The sequence below is a fragment of the Schistocerca gregaria genome, chromosome 2 (assembly GCF_023897955.1).
Source record: "Schistocerca gregaria isolate iqSchGreg1 chromosome 2, iqSchGreg1.2, whole genome shotgun sequence".
Classification (NCBI taxonomy): domain Eukaryota; kingdom Metazoa; phylum Arthropoda; class Insecta; order Orthoptera; family Acrididae; genus Schistocerca; species Schistocerca gregaria.
Genome location: NC_064921.1, coordinates 1,049,886,578 through 1,049,913,993, shown reverse-complemented (window position 1 = coordinate 1,049,913,993; position 27,416 = coordinate 1,049,886,578). Strand labels below are relative to the sequence as shown.

The 27,416-nt window shown below is 43.9% G+C and overlaps 1 protein-coding gene across 1 annotated transcript in view; it reads right to left on the bottom strand.

The window, feature by feature from the left end:
• The window catches only part of LOC126336104 (transcriptional regulator ovo), an 820,382-nt gene that overhangs the window by 471,990 nt on the left and 320,976 nt on the right, over positions 1-27,416 (bottom strand). The window lies entirely within an intron of this gene.

Below are 27,416 nucleotides of genomic sequence, written 5' to 3'. Positions count from 1 at the left end.
TACCCAGAAATTTTGAATATTCTGCCTTAGTAACAGACTTCTGTTCATAGTCTATACTTATCAATGGTGTTATGCTATTTACTGTACTTAAATGTATATACTCTGTTTTCTCAAAATCTAGTGAGAGTCCATTTGCAGAGAACAATTTAATTATTTTCTGAAAGACAATATTTACAATTCCCTCAGCTGATTCTTGTTTGTTGAGTGTGATTACTGTACATGTATATGAGCAAAAGGAACTAGCTATGCATCTTCACAAATATAGAGTGGCAAGTCATCAATATATATTAACAGCAATAAGGGACACATGACTGAATCCTGTGGGACACCATTCTTGATACCTCCCCAGTTAGAGAACTCTGCTGTTTTTTTGCAGACTATCTGTACTGTTAATTTCAACCTTCTGCATTCTTCCAGATAAACGTGATTAAACCGTTCGTGCACTGTCCCACTGATATCACAATACTAAAGCTTATCTAGAAGAATTTCATGATTCACACAATCAAAATACAATGAGGGATCACAATATATCGCATTGGGTGATGTTCGGTTGCTCAATGTATTTAATATTTGATCAGTGAAAGCATATATAGCATTTTCTGGTGAAAAGGCTTTCTGGAAACCAAATTGACACTTTGTTAGTACTTCATTTTTACAAATAGTTGATGCTACTCTTGAATACATAAGTTCAAATATTTGTAAAAAAGATATCATTTATGAGAAGACTGGTTTGTTATTTTTGCTGAAAGCTGCGGTCGAGTCCAGAAGGAAACAGCTCTTCACGTAAGTAAAAGGTAGCAACAATTCTCTCCTAATTCTTACAGGGTGACCAAAATAAAACTGACGCCGAATGTTTCTTCATTGTTTTGTGACAAAGTATTTCAAACAGCAAACATATTATGAAGAAAACCGAGAAAATCCTAACATCACGAAGTGCTAATAAAGTGAAAGGCGGACTGCAAAAGAATCCAAGAAATCACGACTGGGTCAGCTGTGAAAATGGGCGTGAAGAGATCTTCGTGTCTGTACATTACGAAAAAAGACCTGCATCTTTACTCTTAAAATATTTATGTTGTGGACGAAATAAAGCTATCAGAATAATCTTCTCACGTTCCGTTCTGCCGGTGGTTGCTGAATGAAGCAGCATCGGCACTTTTTCCTGATTTAGCCTTTGGGTATGCGAATTAAGGAAACATGCTATATAATGCACCGGAAAATTCTCAGTAGGCTGACCAGCTGTTGTATAATGTTGAGATTAGTGTTTGATACAAAATTTCTGGTCTAGTTTTACTAACCTTAGTCTGATAACGCGGAGAAAAAAAGGAGGACTACTGTGTTGTAAACATTTCTGAAATTTGTGGACGAACTAATAGTGAAACATAATTTTCCAGCACTTCAACAAAACAGGAGACGCTATGCTGTATGAAGTCAGATGTGATAAGCCTTGCTGGGTGCAATTCGTAACTCTGTCGCTAGTTTTGGAAACAATCGTTCTTGTCATAAGTCTAACCTAATCGCCTTGAACCGCAAACTCTTTCCTCTTCTTCTTCCTCCCACAATTGTTGCCGACGTAACATAGTAGAGGTATGAATTGGTCTCTCGTGGTAGGACTGAAAAAACTGTTCACAGTGAACTGATGAGGTTGCTTAATTGTTCAAGGAGTGAGTTGTGTTCTCCCGAAATGATTTAGGCTAAACTTAATCTGAGTGGCAAGCTGGTATTTGTATCCCGCTTCTGGACAGTAACGGGTCAATCTTAAAACAAAGACACAAGAGAGTAAGAATTTTGTACGTGATAATGGGAGCAAGTGGACAGGTGCCACAAGACAAAAAGCGAAAATGACAAGCGGACAGAGAAACAGCGGGAGAGCAGGAGGTAAATATGGAGGCAGATGGAGATAGCAAATGTGTACGGGGAGAGAGAAAGAGATACGGTTCTTTATTTAGAAAAACGATAATACTGTGCAAAATATAATTTTTATTTCGTAAGCACAACCACATTCGGCAAAAAATTTAACGCTTCTTCTGTTTCGTCATAATATTCTCATAAAGATAAGCTTTCTTAGAAACAGTGTAATCTCTTATAATCGTGGAATCTTTAAAGCTTTAAATCATTTTAATCACTCCCTTCGCTCATGTTACCAAATGTAACCGCAGTTTCACTCGCCAGAAAAGCTCAGAAGAAATATTCGCAACAGTCTTCAGATGACGGGAAGAGATGATATCACAGGAAAAATGTACGTACGCAACTGTAGACTGGCTTCAATTACCTCCTGTCCGATACAGCGGTTGTCATTAAACGTAGACGTCGCTAATAGCAAGGGGTAACGTGAGCCAACGAGAAGAAAGACGGCGGAATCTAACAGAGGCGTTGCTGCCTCCATCAAATAATTAAAAATGATGCTGACGCATGTTGAACAGCTGTTTCAATTTGAACGACCACAAAAATTTGTTCAGCAGTGTAGTGGGAAAAGGGTATCGTCATAGGAAATATTTTATTCTACCTAAAAAATTTAACAAAGACTATCACGTTGCACACGAACGTAGATGATGTGTATGAACAAGAAATTGTTAAGAGTTGTTGATTCCACTTGTTTGCCATCGCTGGCTTTCCACGCTCGGCCCTTCTTTCATCAAGATCCTCTGAACGTCGCCTAGTGTCTTTACTTTTTCCGTATTACTTTACAGGATGCTTTCTCTTACCCGTCAAATGTTTGAGCGCAGCGAAGTAACACTCTCTACAAATTACACAATGGCACTTTGTTCGAATTTTCGTAGCTGAGCGATGAGTGGGAAATGGATTCATGGGTTATCAAATCGATCAGCGTGAACCTAGTTTTGAAAATAATATATAATAAAAAATTAATTAGTTTGAAGTAATCACTATAATAAAGAAAAACTTAATTAGGGGTTTGAGGGAAAGAAATATTTCAGATATAGAGACTACTAGCTATGTAAATAAAGTATGAGAAAATGCATCTGTTCACGACATAGTTATATGACTCATAAAAAGCAACAGTGGTGTGACATTTTTAACTGGGAAAACTGTTTCCTTCGAATGAAAAACAGAAGACATTTTGAAAGCAAATGATGTGTCAGTAAGACATGCTTATGAACGAAAGAGAATATAAAAAAAATTGGAAAAACAGATCAAATGTTTTGTGAAATGATTTGTCTAAAAGTAAGAAATAAAAATAGTTTAAAGAACATTTTTAGCGCCTCTGAATGATGCGCGAAATCAGGTGCAGCGAACGAGGTGAGTCAAGTGTTTCTCTAATCTGTTTCATTTTTTATTCTTAGACAAATCATTTCACAAAACATTTCACTGGGGTTTTTCAAATTTTTTGTGTGTTTATGCAAATCTTTAAATCTCATTGTTTCTGTATTTTGTTTTAAGGCATTTTAAAAAAATGGTTCACATGGCTCTGAGCACTATGGGACTTAACTTCTTAGATCATCAGTCCCCTAGAACGTAGAACTACTTAAACCTAACTAACCTAAGGGCGTCACACACATCCACGCCTGAGGCAGGATTCGAACCTGCGACAGTAGCGGTCGTGCGGTTCCAGACTATAGCGCCTAGAACCGCTCGGCCACTCCGGCCGGCCTAAACTTGTGTCCTTACTAGTATTTGATTCGTCCTGTCAACCCTACCTACGCTAAACAGGCCCACCCTGTAACGGGCTTATTACCTTTTAACTCACTGTTGATTTCTAATATGAAACAGAGGAACTCTGTAAGGAAAAAAAAAAAACAGATTTACCATAAAGAGCTAGAAAAAGCAATTTCCTCAAAAAAAGTAAAATAAAAAAAATAAAAAGAAAGTATCAAACATCCCTTCAGTAGATTTTGGAGCTTACATAAAACATGTTTTTGTTGAAGCTAAATAACTGCCGCACTCATCAATAATAGAAACTCTTGACTCTTGACTGTGAACGCGATGAAGAATGTTCTATTGAATACAAAATAGTAACGATAATCGTACCTATTTTTCGTGTTTGTGCATCAAAAGTAATTGCTTCGTTTACCTAAAAGCGCAGAAGGTACGTGAACAGCTACTTTTTACTACTTATGATACACAATTTATATTTTGTAAGGATGTAAAATACACAATGGAATGAAACTGAACGACGTGCGATTGCAGTTACGTGCAGGACAAACAAACATACAAAGAGACAAAAAATAACGAGAAGTCGTCAACTCCCAGCTGATCTCTCACAGATTCGGCTGTGTTCCTTTCCCTACCAGTGCTACCAATCCTACCATTTACTACGTCATCTATGTACTGTACCAAAACTACCGGTCCGTGCTTTACCTAAGCACGCAACTCTGTGCAGTATCGCCGGCTAACGTCAGATACGGCTGTCACGCCGGCCTCCAGAGATGCTACGCGACGCGGCCGGTGACATTTGACGAGCGGCGTGGTACGACGCACGGAGCGGAGCCGCGTCTCGACCCGGATTCGCGTTCTGAACAGAGCCAGAGCGGCACTTCTGCCGGGACGCCGGGCAACGGGCACACGTCACGCGGAAGTGACGCAGCAGCAAGCGAGGCTGCCGAATAAGGTCGCACCTATACAGGGCCAGGCCAGGCTAAACCGACGAAATAGCGCGCCTACAAACTGTAATAGTTCTGATCCCAATTTAGCCAAACAGTAACTAGGGAATCACTTTCGGTTGATCCATATCACAAACCGTACAATGAGGTGACAGATTAGTTTAGTTATGCCATGTTCCGTAGATCATTTTCACGACTATTTTATCGATATGATGTGGGACAAGTCAGATTACAATATATATATATATAGTGCTAATATTAATATTACTGAAATTTTTAGTTCTACACATGCAACTACATCCTTTTGCCCGACGTATTGCAGCATCTTGACGTGACGTGGACTCAACATACTGTTTGAAGTCCCCTGTAGAAATACTGAGCCATGCTGCGTCCACAGCCGTCCAAAATTGTGAAAGCGTCGCCGGTGCAGGATTTTTGGCACAAATTGACTTCTCGATTACGTCCCACGAATGTTCGATGGAACTCATGTCGGGCGATCTGGGTGCCCAAATCATTCGTTCGAACTGTCGACAATGTTCTTCAAACCAATTGCGATCAACTGTAGCCCAGAGACGTGTCGCTTAAAAGCTCCATCGTTGTTTGGCAACATGGAGTCCACGAATGGGTGACAATGGTCTCGAACATAACCATTTCCAGCCAATAGTCGGTTCAATTGGACCAGAGGACGCAGTCCATGCTATGTAAACACAGCCCACACCACTGTGAACCACCATCAACTTGCACAATGCCTCGGTGAGTACTTTGGTCCGTGGCTTTGTGGGGTCTGCGCCAAACTCGAACACTACCATCAGCTCTTACCAACTGAAATCGGGGCTCATCTGGCCAGACCACGGTGTACCTGTCGTCTAGGGTCCAAACGATATCGCCACGAGCGCAGGGGACACGCTGCAGCTGATGTGGCCCTTAGCAAAGGCACTCGCGTCGGTAGTCTGCTGCCATAGCCCATCAACACCAAATTTCGCCATACTGTCCTACTGGATACGTTCTTCTTACGTCACACATTTATTTCACGCACTGTTGGTTGTCTGTTACCCAAACGTCAGTGTTTCCGGTTGTTAAGTGGAGACCGTCGACTGCTGCGTTGTTCGTTGTGAGAAGTAATGCGTAGAAATTGATATTCTTGGCTCAATATTGACACTGTGGATCTCGATCTCGGAATAATGAATTCCCTAACGATGTCCGAAATGGAATGTCCCATGCGTCTAGCACCAATAACCACTCCGTGTTGAAAGTCTGTTAACTCCTATGGTGCGGACGTCTGAAACCTTTTCACATGATAATCACCTGAGTACAAATGACGGCTCCGCCAATGCAGTGCACTGCTATACTTTGTATACGCCATCTTTATACCCTGTCTCTAACCTAACAGTCATCAAAAAACCATTCATATGAGTAATTTGTTAAAATTAGACTTAATCGTGTAGAACGAGAAGGAGACACAGTTATCTTGTTATTAACAGCTTAGCACACGCTGCTTCGCTGACGAACACTATATTGTCGGCACACATTATTATTATTATTATTTGTTTTTATTTGACCGAATTTTCATGTTGCTCACAAACTGCAATATTTTGTAAACTCTTCGCTCCGATTAAGGCGATAGAAACATCGTGCTTTCCTGATGCACGTCTGACCAAAAAGCGATTCTTGAAGCTGGAATCGGAGATCTCTGTTAGTCTTCCTGACTTCTTGTGTTGATATTTCCACAGAAACTTTCAACCTCTAAGGCATAATTATTTAGAAGTCAAATATGGATTTTCATAGATTTAGCTTCAAGAATGTTCTGATACCCATAACGAAATGTTTTCATAAAAATAATCATCCCCGCCCTTTAGAGGTTGAAACTCCAAGAAAAAGAAGAAAAACGTGTTTCTTAATTTATAATCAAGGGGCCAAACACAACGTTTCGGAGAATTAGTTTCAAAAATGATTTCGTAATGACATATTTCAATAAAAGCTTTTATCTCCTATTTCCCCCCTAATGGGTTGAATGTCCAAAAACACAAAAATACGCATGTTTTTTTTTATTTCTAAGCAAAAAGACAAATACAAATTTTCTTACATTTAGCTTTAACTTATTTCATAATGAAATGTTTCCATAAAAATTTTCATCCATTATTTCCAAAACCACTTAAACACGTATTTTTTATAAATTTCTAGCCTAGGAGCCACATACCGATTTCCATAAATTAGCTTTAAAAGCGCTTCATTGGTATTTAAGTTTTTTAAAAGTTTTCACTTACTGTTTCACCCCTTTAATGACTGAATTTCCAAAAATGTTGAAACACGTATTTCTGTAATTTCCGGCAGAGAAACCAAATACCACATTTTTTAGTTCTGGCTTCAAAATTGCCTTAATAGCGGTGTTTTACGAAAAATGTTTTATCTCCTACTTCACCCCAACAGGGGGGAATTTCGAAAAATACCCTCTTAAACAATGCCTACAGTATAAGATCGACACACTTTGCAGTATAAGATCGACACCCTAGCAGTTCAGGATGGGCGATGGTGAGTCAGTCAGCACATTTCCTTCATTACATGTTACATTGCGAGGAAGGGTACTGAAATTTGTAAAAAAATAGTACAGGTCGCTGTGTCTCCTTCACCTGACAGTGTCAGGTTTTCAAAAACTTTGGAGGTTGTTCCATGATAATTTCTGAGTATTTTGGTCTGAGAGACCCATGGCCCTCGGTGGCTCGTTGCAGAATAAGAATTGTAATTATGATTTATTATAATGATAAATGAAAACCACCTGAGCTGTATTATTACTCGTTTATTGTGTTACGATCGGCTTCATTCGTTGAACGTCTTCAGGTTGCCGAGTTGTGCTGAAGTCATTACACAAACGGTCTGGCTGTCGTCTGTAATGTAAAGACCAAATCCAAAAACACTGATCATAAACATTCTGCCGACCGCCTGCACAAGTGTGGCGGGCAGTAAACTACACACAACACGCCGTGTCTGTTCGCCATATTTCTTCCAGGCGGTCGGCAGATTGTTTATGATCAGTGCTTTTGGATTTGGTCATTACATTACATACGACAACCATACCATTTGTCATCACTTTAGCACAACTTGGCGACCTGACGATGTTCAACCAACGAAAGCTATCGGAACGCCATAAATGTGAAAAAAAAAAAAAACCGCAGAACGGAGTAGCACTGAATTCGAACTTGAGGGAGAAGAGTTAAGACGGCATTATTGTCATCAACAGAAAGTTTCTCTGTACAGTCTCCGAAATGTTGTCTGTGGGGTTCGGGTTCGGACTGGTGTAGCAGATTTCATTTTTCGGAACGGAAGATTTATGAGTACTGTGTATACTTGTAAGGGGGTGAGAGTGGAGGGGAGGGGAGAACTATACACTTTTGGCATGGGATGGAAGCGCAATGAAACAAATATTTCGCGATCGCAAGTGCTTCCGTAGATAACCTCTTAGGGCCAAGATACAACACGATCGAACGAGTGAACATTCATATCTTTTTACTGCATACCGCAACCATTTTTAAAATGGCAGTAATATTGTCGTGGAGAGATATTATTGTTAATATTTTATATGAGTCGCAGCTGCAAGGAGATGTAAATGATTATGGCCGTTACAGGTCATCTTCAGATCTCAGTTGGTTGGTTACTCCGCATCATGACACATTCGTCGCCGTAAATAGCCGTATCGGCAATGTAATATTGACCAGGAGAGTGTCTAGGGAAGTCTACACGGCGCAGGCAAGTACCTTACTTGGTGTCCAGTGGAGTTCAGATCAGTCCACCACCTCCACGCCCAATGCCACTACTGGTAAAATTGTCGTACAAAACATCTGATCGCAATTTAGTCAGTAAATGAGAAACAGGGTAGCGGCGTATAGTTCCTGATCAGACTGTGCATTAGCGTGTACTGTTAAATTACTTCGACGCTTCTTAGTGAGTGAACATAAGGCAACGTTGATGATCAGGCAATTTGGTGGGGACGTTAAATTTGGCTCTCCCATTCGTGCTTTTCGAGAGGAGTAGGCTATGTATCGGAATAGTGTTTGACTTTATTCCTTAATTTGAGGCCACTGTCGCACAAAGCGGGGCCAACACGACACAACACAAACACGGGCGACAGTGAGCCACTCAATACAGAAACTTCGCGGTTGCTGGGAACACTGATACATTAATGAATGAGTCGTGACAGTAACGCAGAATCTCCACCTTTCTCCCTCCGCTCAGCCAAGAACAATACTTTCTCTCACTTTTAGTAGAGGGCCAAGTGTTGCTACTGTAATAATACTCTATACCTGCAACTTCGTTCCATAGACAGGTAAGCTGACAAACGAAGAAAAGAACCACCCAAACACAGAACAGGAATGCCTAATAGTATTAAATATTTGCAGTGTAGTGAACTTTTTCTCACACCTGGTTCCCTCGTTTCGTGTAGCTAAATGTAATCTCCATCCAGAACATGAATCAGAACTCCAAAGGACGCTTCTCCAAACCACAATATTAAAATCGAGTTATCATTATTTAAGAAAGAAAATGGTTCCAGTTGTTTTATAGTCTTCAATGTTCTACAGTAATCCACTCCTACGATTGTGTCAACTCATATCTAAGGCGTGATCAAAAAAGTTTCTGCTTGAGGACTTTACTGCAACATATAAGGAACGCAACGACACTCCGATGTGGGTTCAGAAGCAACGACACATACACTGAGCCGGCCGGAGTGGCAAAGCGGTTCTAGGCGCTACAGTCTGGAACCACGTGACCGCCACGGTCCCAGGTTCGAATCCTGCCTCGGGCCTGGATGTGTGTGATGCCCTTATGTTAGTTAGGTTTAAGTAGTTCTAGGGGACTGATGACCTCAGAAGTTGAGTGCCATAGTGCTCAGAGCCATTTGAACCATATTTGAACACATACACTGAAGAGTCAAAGAAACTGGTACACCTGCCTAATGTCGTATAGGGCGCAGCGACCACGCAGAAGTGCCGCAGCACAACTTGGCATGGACTCGAATAAAGTCTGTAGTACTGCTGGAGGGAAATGGCACCATGAATCCTGCTGGGCTGCTCATAAATACCTAAGACTACGACGGAGTGCCGATCTCTTCTGAACAACAGGTTACAAGACATCCCGGAGATGCTCAATATGTTCATCTCTGCAGAGTGCGGAGGCCAGCGGAAGTGTTTAAGCTCCTAGTGTTCCTGGAGCCACTCTGTAGCAGTTCTGGACGCGTGGGGTGTACCATTGGCCTGCTGGAATTGCCCAAGTCCGTCGGAATGCACAATGGACACGAGTGGATGCAGATTATAAGACAGGATGCTTACGTACGTGTCACCTGTCACAGTCGTATCTAGACGTATCAGGGGTCCGATATCACAACAACTGCACATGACCCACACTTTTACATAGCCTTCACTATCTTGAACAGCCCCTTGTTAACATGCAGGGTGCATGGATTCACGAGGTTCTTCTCCATACCCGTACACATCCATCCGCTCCATTCAATTTGACACGAGACACGCCCGACCAGGCAACATCTTTCAGTCATCAACAGTCCAAAGTCGTTGTTGACCGGGCAGGCGAGACGTAAAGCCTTGTGTCGTGCAGTCATCAAGGGTACACAAGTGGGACATCGGATCCGAAAGCCCATATCAATGATGTTTCGTTGATTAGTTCGCACGCTGACACTTGTAGATGGCCCAGAATTGAAATGCGCAGCAATTTGCGGGAGGTTTGCTCTTCTGTCACTTTGAGCGATTCTCTTCAGTCGTCGTTGGTCCCGTTCCTGCAGGATCTTTTTTCGGCCGCAGTGATGTCGGAGATTTGATGTTTTACCGGATTCCCATAATTCGCGGTACACTCGTGTAATGGCCACACGGGAAAATTCCCACTTCATCGCTACCTGGGAGATGCTGCGTCCCGTCGCTCATGCACCGACTATAACACCACGTTCAGGTTCACTCAAATCTTGATAACCTGCCACTGTAGCAGCAGTAACCGATCTAACAACTGTGCCAGACATTTGGTTATCTGTATAGACGATGCCGACCGCAGCGCCGTATTCTGGCTGTTTACGTATCTCTGTTTTTGCATACGCATGCCTATATCACTTTCTTCGGCACTTCAGTGTAGAAACAGGGTTAGTATGGGTCGCGAACGCAAACTTTTCGATCGCCCCTTATCTTACAAATCGTCTCCCCATAACATACAGGAATCACGTGGACTTCCATAGCCATTTACTTCCAGCCACATGGTAGATTCTTGTAGAACCTAGGTGTATGCGTGCCAAAGGCGGCTGTTAGAGGGGTAGCCATAATGTTCTGGTTGATCAAAATCTAACTTCAATCAAAACACCACGGTGTTACAGTATAGAGGATGGAATTCAGAGCATGGCAAATTCTATCTCGATGGCGTGAATTCTCTCACGTTGACTGCCTGTTTATCTGGAGCTCGTACTCTCACACACGCCTCATTGGCTGACAAATGCCGCATAGCCGCTGCAGAATGAGAAAACGCCTCAGCTGCGAGCCGTGCTGAGAAAGGGCAACAGGACGGAACGTGAAATACTAGCCACGTGTATAAAGTTATGTGTCGCTAGGAAATGGTAAGTATCACTGAGCGAAATATAGATTTTTCTAAAATAAATGCTGTCTGAAGACGTTGTGGACCGTACGTCATACTGTGTCATCCCATATAGTGTACACAGTCTACATGCTGAAATCACATTCTTTCCGCCTATATCAACTGTACGACCCTGAAACAAGTCACTTTTTCCTGTTTAAATGGCTAGTAGAGATATGAAGAGAAATAGGAAACATAACTGGAAATACGTAGCAAAGTAAATTACCTCTCTGTTTCACTGAACACGTCACGCTTGAAATTAATCCGGTCTTTCGGGCTAAAGAGACCGTTGTTTCACAGCGTAAAAAAAAAAAAAAATGCAGCAGTTGGCTGGAGCGGAGTTAATTACGATCTACGCGCTGGCCTTGTGCTCATTGTTCCTGCGTTGCCACAGCGACATTCCATTTGATTCGAAACTTTTGCTGAACGATGCGAAAAGAGCTGCAGTTGTCCTTAGAAAGTCGCGCAAAGTCGTCAGACGTTTTGCGTCGAGTGCAAGTTATGTCTTATTTTTTTCACAGCAGTCCCAAGCTTCGCTCGGCGAACAAGTGAGCTTTCATTGGATAAACCTAAAAGGTCGGGAAGAGCATACCCGCTGGCCAGATCTTCAAACCAGACTGCTCCGTAGGCTTATCTACTGAAACTTACAGCCAGAATGTGGCCCTCACGGAGTGTAAGAAACCCTGTAATCTGCATTATTTCTGGTTTTGAAGCAGGTAAGCCGTAGTAGACGAGGTTTCATCTTATCGTGGAGCTGCGGAAGGCGAATGTGCACAAATGCTTTTGTCTTTTGTAGAAGAACCAATTTTTCAGAAGATAATAGCATTTCTTCTGACACTTAATATCCCGGTTCTAGGTTCTTCAGTCTGGAACCGCGCGATTGCTACGGTCGCAGGTTCGAATCCTGCCTCGGGCATGGATGTGTGTGATGTCCTTAGGTTAGTTAGGTTTAAGTAGTTCTAAGTTCTAGGGGACTGATGACCAGAGCAGTTAAGTCCCATAGTGCTAGGAGCCATTTGAACCGTTTTTTCAGCTGCCATCGCACGTCTGCCTGTTTGGGTGAGCATAGCTCGTGATGTGCTCCACGCTCCCCTCCCTCCGCCTCTCCCTACTTCCAAGCTGTCATAACGTACGTTGCTTCGGCGTGCACAGCGTCTCTGCCGAGCAATGTGTACAGTGTGTACAGACTGGCATAGACAGTTGCGCGCGTTTATGCATTCTGCTACTGAAGCAGCTATACAACATTACGCAATAAATAGTGTGGAGGTGTGGATAAACACACTGAAGATGGTATAATCATCGTATTCGCTACTCTTCATCGTACCACGAAGTGCGTATCAACCAAGTAAGGAATTTCACAAATATGATAAATATCTAAAGTGAAATAATAAATATCGTTTGCAAAGAGCAAATACTTTTCTGTTATTCTCGTAATACTCTTCAAATCAGTAAGAATCTTGTACTCTACATTTGCTAAAGTAGCCTATGTTACTACTCAGAATTCAAGCTACCTCCATATCAATTTTCATGGAAATCGCTTCAGCAGGTTAGTTGTGAAACGGTAATAGAGTTACTTTCGTATTTATGATATTTGCCGAGACAAAACTTCAGTTACGATATTTTTTCCCGTGATGGGAATTGGTCTCAAGCTATAGTCAAGTTACCTGCGAAAACACCATGAAAATTCGTATAGGAGTTTTGGAGAAGCATGATTGAACAGACGTATACGACAGTTTTACAGTTTTATTGTTGGTATAGATAAGAGAGGGTGAGTGGACAGGAGGAGCCTTTCTGTAGCTCGAGAGCAGATTAGGCTAACTGTGTGTCAGCGCTGTAACAATTAGATATCGATACAGGTGCTGCAAAAGTCCGTTGTCGGATTGATAGCGGGGTGAAAACACAGTGGGCAGTCTACAGCGTAGTAGCGATGAGGTATCCGACACGTTTCTTTCGTGAAGTTGCAGGAGCATTAAAAAACGGTCAACCTGACAAATCCGTAGCCCTCCCTCGCTAAAGAACTTAAAAACTGCAGTTACATCTTAACATTCTGTTCGATCTGATGTACGTAACTTGATTTCTGTATAGGAGCAACTATACGTGAGGCATACATGAGTGGCAACCTACTCGTTGCTTCACTGAGTACAGAAAAGGTCGTCCCTATGGGCTGTTTTTTCTCTCTGTCGAACAGTCTTGGCGCAAACACGTCACGAACCTCACCACCCTACGTTTTCTGCATTGTCGTATTGCACCGCTATGTGGACTGCGCATGTCTATACTAACCGTTTTACGTCCACACGTCCATTCTTCAACACCTGCTCTGGCTTTAATGACTTGCCACTCCACATATACTTGGAGGTGCTAACCAACCTAAAAACATACAACTTGTAACAGGAATAATTATTAGTCTGCAAATGACGTATCGTTGATGTAATGTTGTTCAGTACAACGGCCTCAGTCGGCAATAGAAATATCTGCACTTATACCAATTACACCCCATACTGCTTCCTCGAAATTATATCACAAGAAAAGGTTCTGAAGGCAAAAATAGAGAGATTCATGCTCACACGGAAGCTTACCAACAACCGTTGTTCTTCCCGCGCACCATTCGAGACTGGAACTGTAATGGTAGAAAGTGACAGTGGTGCACGAAGTACCCTCCGCCACAAATCGTAAGCGGCTTGCCCAGTATCCATGTAGGTTTAGAAATCGGTAAATGGTGTAAAACAATTTTTAACATATGGGTAGTGATTTGTTGCTAAAAATCTCGACTGATTAATAATTGTAGTGATGAAATTGTAAGTAACGTGACGATCGCCGACTTTAGCCTCGCTGTGGCCTCTCACTCTGTCAATACGCCCCCGACAGCGACCGCAGGCGTTTCATTAGGCACCGCGAGCGCAGATCGGCTCAAGGCCGGAGGACCGTGTATCACCGCGGTGGCGCGGGCAGGGAAGGATTAGCATCGCTCACCTCCGCCCGCCGCCCTGATTGGCCACTTGGTTGGGCGTGGGCGGCGCTGCAATTAGAAGGGCTCCGGCTCTCTCGGGCCAAAGCCTCGGCCAGCCTGTCGTACGAGCTGCCAAGCACTGCTCTGCATCCTCGTCAACGGCTGCGCACAAACCGGTCCTTCAAGCGCACAAAATAGTTGTTGTGCCGCGCTATCTTCTTTAAAGCCACGTTTTTATATTTAAAATTGAAGAAATCGACCTATACTGAATGATAAGCTTTAACGTAACAACTAAAATAGTCTCTGGTTTTCACAAGAAACATCAACGTTCTATCAATTTCATTGTACCGTCCGTGGAAAGAACCTGGTAAGTTATTGGATACAGTAATACGTGCGAATTGTTATGCACTTATTCCATCTTCACAATTTCTATTGAGACACTAATTGAGGAAGCTTAAGGATATTCGTATATTATGTCCCGAAAATCCACTTCCGTTATTGAGAGATAAACTCGTCTGATTGCATATTGGAAATGCCAATGAATAACTTTTGGAGGGAAGACTGAAATAGTGTGCAGTCCGCCCCACTACAACACGGAGCTGTACGAAGAAGCTGAAGTGGAAAAGCCTATACTAATTACGGGGAAGCGTTGTGATCCATACGCAGCAGGTATTCGGCATTATTTGTCAGTAAAATTTTCAATTATCTTTTCGCTTTCAAGTTCCTTACACATCAGGTTTTGCAGTACTTTCGACACAGCTTCCTGTACGGCAGAAACACTGCGATCTTTCCTCTATTGTTTTAACCTGATATAGATGGTAACCACTCGAACAGTATTTCAGTATAGGCCATACATGTGCTTCACATACCATCTGTATCACAGACAAAATGTTTGTTATGATCTTAAAGAAATGATCTGTCATTTGATTCCACTACGACTAAAGCTATGTGATGACTCTATTTTACATTCCGACGCATCCTGTTCATGTTGTTTTCCTTATTCAAGCTACGACGCTTCCTTCCTATGCAAACAGAATTTGTAACAATGACAGAGTGCCTTTTGTCCACCACTATCAATCATTATCAGCTGCTGCGTTATCGGTGCTGCTTGTACCTTTCTATTTTCCATTCCCTTTCCCTGTTTTCACATATATCAGATTTTTTATCAATTTTATCACGCCAACATTTGCTCTAAGACAATTCCACAGCGCAAGAGTAACTGCAAAATCAACGCTAACTTCGTAAAAAGAAAGAACATCCTGCTACTTCTCGGAGGCTAAGTTGCAACTGTTTTGAATGCATAAAAAATTCAGCCTTTCGTATCTCCTGCATGTGCTGCGTAATGAGCGCAGGAGATTAATTTCTCTCTCCTGTTTTGCATTGTTGACACATAGGTAGCTGGGTAAAAATTTTGTATTTCTTCCTCATTTCGAATCCGAGGCTCGTAATATGTATTACTGTGGTTGAGCTCCGTTTACAGTCATTCCGAATCCTTATGGTCGAAGTAAGTTTTATCACAGCAGCTCAACAATCAAGAGGAGGTGATCACCATGGATCACGTCAATCTCCTGGGATAAAAAAATGGTTCAAATGGCTCTGAGCACTGTGGGACCTAACTTCTGGGGTCTTCAGTCCCCTAGAACTTAGAACTACTTAAACCTAACTAACGTAAGGACATTACACACATCCATGCCCGAGGCAGGATTCGAACCTGCGACCGTAGCGGTCGCGCGGTTCCAAACTGTAGCGCCTAGAGCCGCTCGCCCATCCCGGCCGGCCTCCTGGGATACATTATAAACTTCTAACTACGGAAATCAGATACTGACAGTGATCCGCCCGTTAACAAGACGGCCTCCGATCTATGATAATATGCATCTTTACTTCTAAAGCTGAAGAGATAACAGACGTTCATATTTTCTTCTTGAAGAGCCAAGTTTGCCAAGATCGCTGGTAATTATTTTTATTACTATTGGCGGTTTCGACAGATCTGTGCTATCATCATCAGATCTTGTAACACTGTTAGACATAAATGCTTTTTACAACACCGAAAGTCACATAGTGATGATGTGTCATCTTGTAATAAAATGTGGCAGGGAAGATCAGCATGTTACAAACAAAATAACACACAATTAAAATATACATGTTATACTGATGCCCCAGCTTGACTCACTTGACATCGCAGTGACAGCTTACCTAGCACATTATTTTCACAGATAAAATGCTGGCTTAGATCTTCTGGAAATGAAAGGATATTTGTCATTTTTATTTTCACAGCAAGTGAACCTGAACTAGCATGCCGCTTTAAAAACAGAAAGAGGAGATCATCATCATCATCATCATCGTTGTAGGCGTCGTGGTCGTCACCATCATCATCATCATCGAAGATAAACGTATGTCTCATCTCCGACCAAGTGCACCGAAGCTCTTGAGTCTAAATGGGAGGCCATAAATAACCACACAACAGGGCTACTTTTGATTTACGTACTGTGACAGTGAATTTGTGCAACAAATGGAAATTTCACAATGTGAACATAAGTTAGGAGAGTGAGACTTACAAGACACAGATGTATATATAGACACGTTATTTTACCCTGAACGGATGAGCCTCCAAGTCACAAGCATTTATGGCCACAATTGATTTATGAGTTGTGGCTGTGACCAACAGTTAATGAACCTGAACTTTCCTAATACCCTGTAAAATGATGCCGTTCCATTCTCAAAGAGCGACTTCCTGGGTCACACTACCCACTATAAACACGACTGATTTACGGGTTATGGTAAGTGGGTTGCGAACCGGTAAATCGACTGAGACTTTCCAAATAGCCTGTGAAATGAGGCTGTACTGTGCTCTCCCGACTCTACTGAACCGAGATTCGCTGAAAAAATTAAACCACTATATTTTTCTATACGAAAGAGAAAAGGCAGCCCAGAAAAGGTACTTGACTTGCAAATAACATTAATGCTGTGCACAAGTTGGTGAATTCACTAAGTAGAACGACAAGACAGAAGAAGTTCCTCTCCTAATGTTCTTGTTGACCATACGAATTTTTTCATTCATGCCTGTCAAAATGTTTGTTTCACTTGCTGAGTATGTAATATCCATGACAGATAATGGGTGCCTACAGCACACATTTATGAAGCGGTTGAATTACAAAAATTAGGAAAAACCAAACCATCAAGGGAATGCCATTTATGTCTCTACCTTCTTTGAGTGGAATTTTACTCACGTATTCCACTTATAGGGCTCTCACTGCGTGCTATGGCCTCTATTACTTGTTCTTCGGAAAAAATCCTTTTGTTTTATGATCAAATGCCTAAAGCGATGTTGTTATTTTGCCTAATTTGGTGCTATGTTTTGGTAATTCGATGATATTTCTCCAAAAACTAGCCATTCCTTGCGTAATTTGATGTTATTTGTTGCCAAACTCAATGCCACTGTTTTGATAAAGTCTGTGTTGCTTTTCTCACAATCAGTGCACCTTTTTGCTAAATTTAGCGCTGATTTTGTCAACTTCAGTGCTGTTTTTTTGCCAAATTGAGTATTATGTTTTCACAAATTTCGTTTTAATTTTTTTCCAAATTCCGTACTTTTCCACATTCGATCTTTTCTTTTTTTGCCAAATTCAGTATAGTGTCTTGCCAAATTCGTTGTTTCTGTCAAATTCGGTGTTTTTGCTTAATTCAGTGTTGTATTTATGGAAAATAGGAGTTCTGCCAAAACCACACGCTATTTTTTTATCCATTTTAGTGCTATTTTCGTCACCATATCAAAGTCCATTGCACTGGAGACAAACACTCGTTTTAAGATCATACACAGTAGTCATCGAAGGCTTCACGCATTGTTCATCTTAATCTGTTCCCTGCTATGCTTTGTCTTACACCTACTACGCAGTAGTTTCTGTTTCTTTAGACTTTCTTTGCAGTGGCTGTATTGGTGGAGGATCTCTACCATCATGAACTGTTCTACTGGGTAATATTTTTCTTGGACGAGATAAAAACTCAAAATTCAGTATTAACATTCGGTAACTATCGGTTACTATTAGTAAACTATCACGTCAGAGTTATTGCATTTTTACATGCGAAATTACAAATTACGCGATATCTTGTAAAAAGAGCCGATTTCGGTATATTTCGCGTTAAATCCCCTAATTTCGCGTTATTGTTTACACGAAACTTTCCTGTCCCTACTTGTTCCCGATCATGAGAGTAATTTGAAATTACAACTGCAAACAATACAAGATGTAATCACAACGAAAAAATACAGTCAAGTGCAATATACAGTTCACAGTTCATGTTACACACCCTGGAGGCTGTAATGGGACTCAGTAGATCAACTTCAACATAGGGATGCACGTCCGGTAACGCTTCCAACGACGCTACACAACGTCGAAGTTATGGACGCCGACACCTGTATATGTAAGTACATACAGGGTGATTCCGTGATGGTGTTACAAACTTTCTAGGATGACTGAGAAAGACGAATGTATCAATTTGAGGTAAGGGTCCCTGTACCGGAAACGAACAAGTCGAAATTTAAAAGCGTAAATCGTTCTAATACATGAACCGGTACTGTTGTTGTTAGGAATGTTTCATATGCTGCTTTCATCAGTTGTAGTACGGACCAAAACAAGGGAAGAAGTCTAATAAATATGGACTCTGAAATGCGTACCTGTGGAGGTACGAGCAATTGTTCTCCTATACTGAACAAATGCCCACAGCTCTTAATGTTTGCGTTTTAAAGCACACTTTTACTAGGCATTTTTTCTTGTTTCCGATCATACTGCCAATTTCCTGTTCTACAATTTTAGGAAACATAATATCACTACGCGCATTCCATTGTCAGAGGTATCAGAACGGGTTTCGTTTATAGCTTTCGACTCGTTCGTTACAGATACAGGGGCCCTTACCTCAAATTTACACGTTTATCCTCCTCCATAATCCTTATACGTTTGTAACATCGTGAAGGAATCAACCTGTGTGTAATAAATTCATTTACAGATACCGACGCCTATAAGAATGACGCTCTGTAGCGTCGTTGGATGATGTGTCCGGACATGAGTCCATACGTAAAATTTGATCTACTAAGTCCACTCTACAACCTCTAGGAGCATGTAACATGACTTGTGAAATACCCTGTCTATTTGGACGTGCATCTCTGCAGTCCTGACACATACTGAAATTGCAAGGGCATTGTACCGAAGCACGCCGCTTCAGGAGGGAAAACAAAATGCCACAGACCGTTGATAAAGTGGCATGTAGTAATTCATATTCAGCACCGGCAGATAAAATGCAGCTGTCTCAGGACAGTTCAGACAGCCTCCTCAGTAGTCTACATCTACATCTACATCTACATGACTACTCTGCAATTCACATTTAAGTGCTTGGCAGAGGGTTCATCGAACCACAATCATACTATCTCTCTACCATTCCACTCCCGAACAGCGCGCGGGAAAAACGAACGACTAAACCTTTCTGTTAGAGCTCTGATTTCTCTTATTTTAGTTTGATGATCATTCCTACCTATGTAGGTTGGGGTCAACAAAATATTGTCGCATTCGGAAGAGAAAGTTGGTGACTGAAATTTCGTAAATAGATCTCGCCGCGACGAAAAACGTCTTTGCTTTAATGACTTCCATCCCAACTCGCGTATCATATCTGACACACTCTCTCCCCTATTATGTGATAATACAAAACGAGCTACCCTTTCGATGTCCTCCGTCAATCCCACCTGGTAAGGATCCCACACCGCACAGCAATATTCTAACAGAGGACGAACGAGTGTAGTGTAAGCTGTCTCTTTAGTGGACTTGTTGCATCTTCTAAGTGTCCTGCCAATGAAACGCAACCTTTGGCTCGCTTTCCCCACAATATTACCTATGTGGTCCTTCCAACTGAAGTTGTTCGTAATTTTAACACCCAGGTACTTAGTTGAATTGACAGCCTTGAGAATTGTACTATTTATCGAGTAATCGAATTCCAACGGATTTCTTTTGGAACTCATGTGGATCACCTCACACTTTTCGTTATTTAGCGTCAACTGCCACCTGCCACACCATACAGCAATCTTTTCTAAATCCCTTTGCAACTGATACTGGTCTTCGGATGACCTTACTAGACCGTAAATTACAGCATCATCTAAGAGAACTGCTCAGGTTGTCACCCAGGGTGTGTGGGTTGGCGTGGCACAGCTGCAATATCCGTGCTGCTGCCGAAAGACAATTACCTTACCGCACTTTATCAATGCTCTATCCCGTTTTGGTTTGCACTTACTGCGCTAGGATTTTCCTGTGCGCCAGGACTGTAGATATGATGTTCCTGGAAACCAACAAACAGTTACGTATCTATATTTTTTCCAGTTCACAATGGAAACTTTATGACTACCTCTCGTAAAATATGTATGTAATCAAAAGTGGAAGTATTGATTTTCTAAAGCTTTGTGAAGGCTGTGGAATTTTTAGTTTAAACATACTGCCACGTTGCGTGCAGACTCTCGTGGCACGGTGATGCCGAATGATATGAGAGGTTACTACGGCCAAGGTGTAATAGCTGTTAACTTCGATATCGAGTATTTTTTTTCTCTTTGCGTGTTTTTGCGAAAATTGCCACTGTCACTAGCTGGAGAGACAGGCGAGGTCGACTCCGCTTAACCGGCGCTCTGCTGCACCCGGCAGGTCGCGAGATCGTTTGTTTTCACGCTCGATAGCCTCTGCTACCCATCACGCACTGCGGATATCAGACTTTACTGCCTCCCGAGAACTCTGGTTAACAGCGCGATTCGCGTGACGCTCGATTGCAAGTAATTCCTGAACCGGCACCGCGGTGGAAATGCGAGGAAAAAAGAGAGAGAGAATATAGAGGAAAAAGTTGGTAGTGGTCGGGATTAATGTTTCCCCGGCTAAACGAGTACGTGCCGTAACTGTGGCAGCGGCGGGTGGCAGGGTGCAGGTTTCGCGGCGGCCGTAAGGCTGCGGCTATCCTCCGTATTCAGAGGGACCGCTCCCACTTTCTCGGCGCTCCGCCGCCCACTGATTGCAAAATTATCGGCGGCCCACTGCCGTCGCGGCCGCCGCTGGGTGCTGTACGTGCGGTGTGGCCCCGTCCCGGCAGCGGGCGCAGCTCGGCCACTTGTTGTCCCGCCCCCACCTCCTGCTTCTACTCCTACTACTACCCGAACACTCGAGCCTCGAAGCCTAAACGACGGCGCGCCGCGAGCAGCAGTGTCGCTTACAGGTTTGTCTTTTTGCTTCGCTACGCTCCGCCTCCCTCGTTTCGCTCTGCGTAATGGGCGAATTAAGCAGGTGGCCCCCCGTCTCTGGGAGAAAGCACACGCGTGTCACCTGCTCGGATGCGGGGTCATTACGGGAGAACGGCCCGCGTTCCTCCGACCACGCTTTTACTCCCCTGCCGTTGCAGGCGATCCGGCTAATCCACTCGAACAGTCGGCGGTATCGTCCGGGACGAAAAATACGAAACCCAATAGAAGAACCCTCCAGACACGCGTTCTGGAGGATACTGGCTCAAATCTACATTCATCTACGTCTACATCTACATACGAGGGCTGCCCAGAAAGTAAGTTACGATTGATCGCGAAATGAAAATCACAGTGAAAATCAGAAATGTTTCATTTGTAACGGTTAGCTACACCTTTCAGCTACTTCTGTACGTAGTCGCCGTTCTGACTCAAGACATTCGTCGTAGCGTTGTACCAACTTTCCAATACCCTCATCATAGAAGGCAGCCGCCAGTGCTTTCCGCCAATTCTCTACGCTGGCCTAAAGCTCTTTGTCTGTGCCAAAATGTTGTCTTCATAGCCAGCGGTTCGTTTGAACAGAGATGAAACTCAGTGAGAGGCAATTACTGGCTGTATTGTGGGTAACAAAACATTTCCAATTGAAACGATGCAGGAACATCTTCATTGCCCCTGCAGAATGAGGCTGGGAATTGTCTTGAAGAAGAAAACGCACGACAGTTATGTAATGTTGGCTGCATAGCTTCAGGGGAAAATTCTCACCAGGCCCTCGTACTTGGCGGGAGACACTATTTTCTATAACATCTTTACGCGCTCAGTAAGAGCTCAGGAATGAAAAGTCCGACATAATTCTACCTAGAGTCATACTAGAGACACTGCCCAACACATCTTTGCAAAGCTTTATCGGATTTTCATAGTCGTTTCATTTCGCGACCGATCGTAACTTACTTTCTAGACAGCCCTCGTACATACTCCGCAATCCACCATACGGTGCGTGGCGGAGGGTACGTCGTACCACAGCTATCATCTTGTCTCCTTGTTCCACTCCCAAACTGATCGAGGGAAAACTGACTGCCTATATGCCTCTGTACGAGCCCTAATCTCCCTTATCTTATCTTTGTGGTCTTTCCGCGAAATATAACTTGGTGGCAGTAAAATTGTACTCCAGTCAGCCTCAAATGCTGGTTCTCTAAATTTCCTCAGTAGCGATTCACGAAAACAACGCCTCCTTTCCTCTAGAGACTCCCACCCGAGTTCCTGAAGCATTTCCGTAACACTCGCGTGATGATCAAACCTACCAGTAACAAATCTAGCAGCCTGCCTCTGAATTGCTTCTATGTCCTCCCTCAATCTGACCTGATAGGGATCCAAACGCTCGAGCAATACTCGAGAATAGTTCGTATTAGTGTTTTATAAGCGGTCTCCTTTACAGATGAACCACATCTTCCCAAAATTCTACCAATGAATCGAAGACGACTATTCGCCTTCCCCACAACTGCCCTTACATGCATTTCATATCGCTCTGCAATGTTACGCCCAAATATTTAATCGACGTGACTTTGTCAAGCGCTACACTACTAATGGAGTATTGAAACATTACGGGATTCTTTTTCCTATTCATCTGCATTAATTTACATATATTTATATTTAGAGTTAGCTGCCATTCTTTACACCAATCACAAATCCTGTCCAAGTCATCTTGTATCCTCCTACAGTCACTCAACGACACCACCGCATCAACAGCAAACAGCCGCACATTGCTATCCACCCTATCCAAAATATCATTTATGTAGATAGAAAACAACAGCGGACCTACCACACTTCCCTGGGGCACTCCAGATGATAGTGGCAGTTGTATACACTGGAAAAAAGTTGATAGAAAGGTAAGAAGGGATCTCCTGTATTGAAAGTATGTAAGTAGGCTGTTTAGGTTTTTTTATTGGTAACGCCACGTAGCGCTCTGTATGCAGTCTGTGGCTGGTTTGCATTGTTGTTTGCTATTTTAGTGTTAGGCAGCTGGATGTTAACAGTGCGTAGCGTTGCGCAGTTGGAGGTGAGCCGCCAGCAGTGGTGGATGAGGGGGGAGAGAGAGAGATGACGGAGTTTTGAGAGAGGATGATCTGGACAGAGAAAGTAAATTTGTAAGACTGGATGTCATGAAATCAGTAGTTAGGGCCTTCAGTAGTTAGAACCTTTTATTTAGCTGGCAGTAGTGGCGCTCGATGTATTGCAGTAGTTCGAGCAACGAAGATTTTTGTGCGGTAAGAATTCCTGAAAGGTATAGGTTATTGTTAATCAGGGCCATTATTTTGTAGGGATTACTGAAAGTCAGATTGCGTAGCGCCAAAAATTTTGTGTGTCACTTTAGTGAATGTCTGAGTACGTTCAGTTTTGCTCAGCTGTTAGAAAATCAAATAACATAAGATGTTTATCAGCACAGTAATTCATTAATTTTTCTAAGGGGGCGTTACAAGTAAACAACTAACAAAACGTAACTCAGTTCCTGTTAGCGCTGTAGCAGAAGAAATAGCAAACAGCTGCATACATCTTGAGCAGCTTTGCGGATGAGCACACGATGAGAGGACAGGAGTGTAGTGTGCTGAGACGCCACACAAGAAGAGCACACGATGAGAGGACAGGAGTGTAGTGTGCTGAGACGCCACGCAAGAAGAGCACACGATGAGAGGACAGGAGTGTAGTGTGCTGAGACACCACGCCAGAAGAGCGCACGATGAGAGGACAGGAGTGTAGTGTGCTGAGACGCCACGCAAGAAGAGCACACGATGAGAGGACAGGAGTGTAGTGTGCTGAGACGCCACGCAAGAAGAGCACACGATGAGAGGACAGGAGTGTAGTGTGCTGAGACACCACGCCAGAAGAGCGCACGATGAGAGGACAGGAGTGTAGTGTGCTGAGACGCCACGCAAGAAGAGCACACGATGAGAGGACAGGAGTGTAGTGTGCTGAGACGCCACGCCAGAAGAGCGCACGATGAGAGGACAGGAGTGTAGTGTGCTGAGACGCCACGCAAGAAGAGCACACGATGAGAGGACAGGAGTGTAGTGTGCTGAGACACCACGCCAGAAGAGCGCACGATGAGAGGACAGGAGTGTAGTGTGCTGAGACACCACGCCAGAAGAGCGCACGATGAGAGGACAGGAGTGTAGTGTGCTGAGACACCACGCCAGAAGAGCACACGATGAGAGGACAGGAGTGTAGTGCGCTGAGACACCACGCAAGAAGAGCACACGATGAGAGGACAGGAGTGTAGTGTGCTGAGACACCACGCCAGAAGAGCGCATGATGAGAGGACAGGAGTGTAGTGTGCTGAGACACCACGCAAGAAGAGCACACGATGAGAGGACAGGAGTGTAGTGTGCTGAGACACCACGCCAGAAGAGCGCATGATGAGAGGACAGGAGTGTAGTGTGCTGAGACACCACACAAGAAGAGCACACGATGAGAGGACAGGAGTGTAGTGTGCTGAGACGCCACGCCAGAAGAGTGCACGATGAGAGGACAGAAGTGTAGTGTGCTGAGACACCACGCCAGAAGAGCACACGATGAGAGGACAGGAGTGTAGTGTGCTGAGACGCCACGCAAGAAGAGCACACGATGAGAGGACAGGAGTGTAGTGTGCTGAGACACCACGCAAGAAGAGCGCACGATGAGAGGACAGGAGTGTAGTGTGCTGAGACACCACGCAAGAAGAGCACACGATGAGAGGACAGGAGGGTAGTGTGCTGAGATGCCACGCAAGAAGAGCACACGATGAGAGGACAGGAGTGTAGTGTGCTGAGACACCACGCAAGAAGAGCACACGATGAGAGGACAGGAGTGTAGTGTGCTGAGACGCCACGCAAGAAGAGCACACGATGAGAGGACAGGAGTGTAGTGTGCTGAGACACCACGCCAGAAGAGCACACGATGAGAGGACAGGAGTGTAGTGTGCTGAGACACCACGCCAGAAGAGCACACGATGAGAGGACAGGAGTGTAGTGCGCTGAGACACCACGCAAGAAGAGGACACGATGAGAGGACAGGAGTGTAGTGTGCTGAGACACCACGCCAGAAGAGCGCATGATGAGAGGACAGGAGTGTAGTGTGCTGAGACACCACACAAGAAGAGCACACGATGAGAGGACAGGAGTGTAGTGTGCTGAGACACCACGCCAGAAGAGCGCATGATGAGAGGACAGGAGTGTAGTGTGCTGAGACACCACACAAGAAGAGCACACGATGAGAGGACAGGAGTGTAGTGTGCTGAGACACCACGCCAGAAGAGCGCACGATGAGAGGGCAGAAGTGTAGTGTGCTGAGACACCACGCCAGAAGAGCACACGATGAGAGGACAGGAGTGTAGTGTGCTGAGACGCCACGCAAGAAGAGCACACGATGAGAGGACAGGAGTGTAGTGTGCTGAGACACCACGCAAGAAGAGCACACGATGAGAGGACAGGAGGGTAGTGTGCTGAGATGCCACGCAAGAAGAGCACACGATGAGAGGACAGGAGTGTAGTGTGCTGAGACGCCATGCAAGAAGAGCACACGATGAGAGGACAGGAGTGTAGTGTGCTGAGACACCACACAAGAAGAGCGCACGATGAGAGGACAGGAGTGTAGTGTGCTGAGACACCACGCAAGAAGAGCACATGATGAGAGGACAGGAGTGTAGTGTGCTGAGACGCCACGCAAGAAGAGCACATGATGAGAGGACAGGAGTGTAGTGTGCTGAGACGCCACGCAAGAAGAGCACACGATGAGAGGACAGGAGTGTAGTGTGCTGAGACACCACGCCAGAAGAGCGCACGATGAGAGGACAGGAGTGTAGTGTGCTGAGACACCACGCCAGAAGAGCACACGATGAGAGGACAGGAGTGTAGTGCGCTGAGACACCACGCAAGAAGAGCACACGATGAGAGGACAGGAGTGTAGTGCGCTGAGACACCACGCAAGAAGAGCACACGATGAGAGGACAGGAGTGCAGTGTGCTGAGACGCCACGCCAGAAGAGTTTGCGACTGTTGGTACCAGAAGTACAGTGGACGTCCGTCCGCAGCAGGGACATCGCGGCGCGCAAACCAATCACCGCCCGCGGCATCACGCCCCCTGGAGTGTCTACGCCATCAGGAAGAGAGACCCGCGCTTAAGTGACCGCGCACGAGCTGAAGCTGCCAGTTGCAAGTTTAAGTCAATCCGAGTCTGACAGACGGTTCGTCGTATTTTCAAGTCGTCTGGTAAGGCAGAAACGGTGGCCGATAGGTAGACAACGGTTAGTCTTCAGTAGAAACAGAGCAGCGGATAGAATTAGCGTGCATCGAAAGACACCGCCTGCCTATAAATTTAAACGAGTACTGTTGGTCTGGAACTGTTCTTACAATAGTACATCAAGACAGGTGATCGGTTTCCTTCCGACTTTAGATCAGAGAATATTATTTAGTTTTTGATCACGTAACTGTAGTCAAAGCGGGACAGACAGGCCAAACCTGCATATTACAACTGCTGTAAACAGTGTTGCCAAAGTTGAGTAATATATTTTACTGTTTACTATTCTGTGTTACTTCCATTGTATGTGTGATAGCCTAGCACCCAAGCATCCGTCGTATTAAGACATCTTTATTAGTCCTTTCAGCGTCAGTGAGATAGTCATCAGAGCGGACGCCTTCAGTCCAGAACAAGGAAAAAAACGATTCTGTTGATTTTGTCGAGTTCTCTCTCTCCTTCTCTCTCTCCCTCTCTCCCTGTCTCTCTTCCTCTCTCCCTCCCTTTCCTTTTTGTAGACACGCATCCACAGTCGGGTGAGAAGTATTAAACAACACCAACTTACGGAAAAGTTGCACCACGTCAAGTCAAATACTTGGCCCGCAAATCCTGTAGATACGACCATGTCCTGAAAGCTCACACGAAACGAGAACCATCAGAATGTTTTACTTGCTCACAAAAAAGGAACAGGAAGGAAGGAAGAAAGAAAAGAACTAAAACATAGCAACCGCACGGGAACTTTGAGAGATCGATGCCTGTCCAAGTGTAATTAACTGCTACTGGCTCTA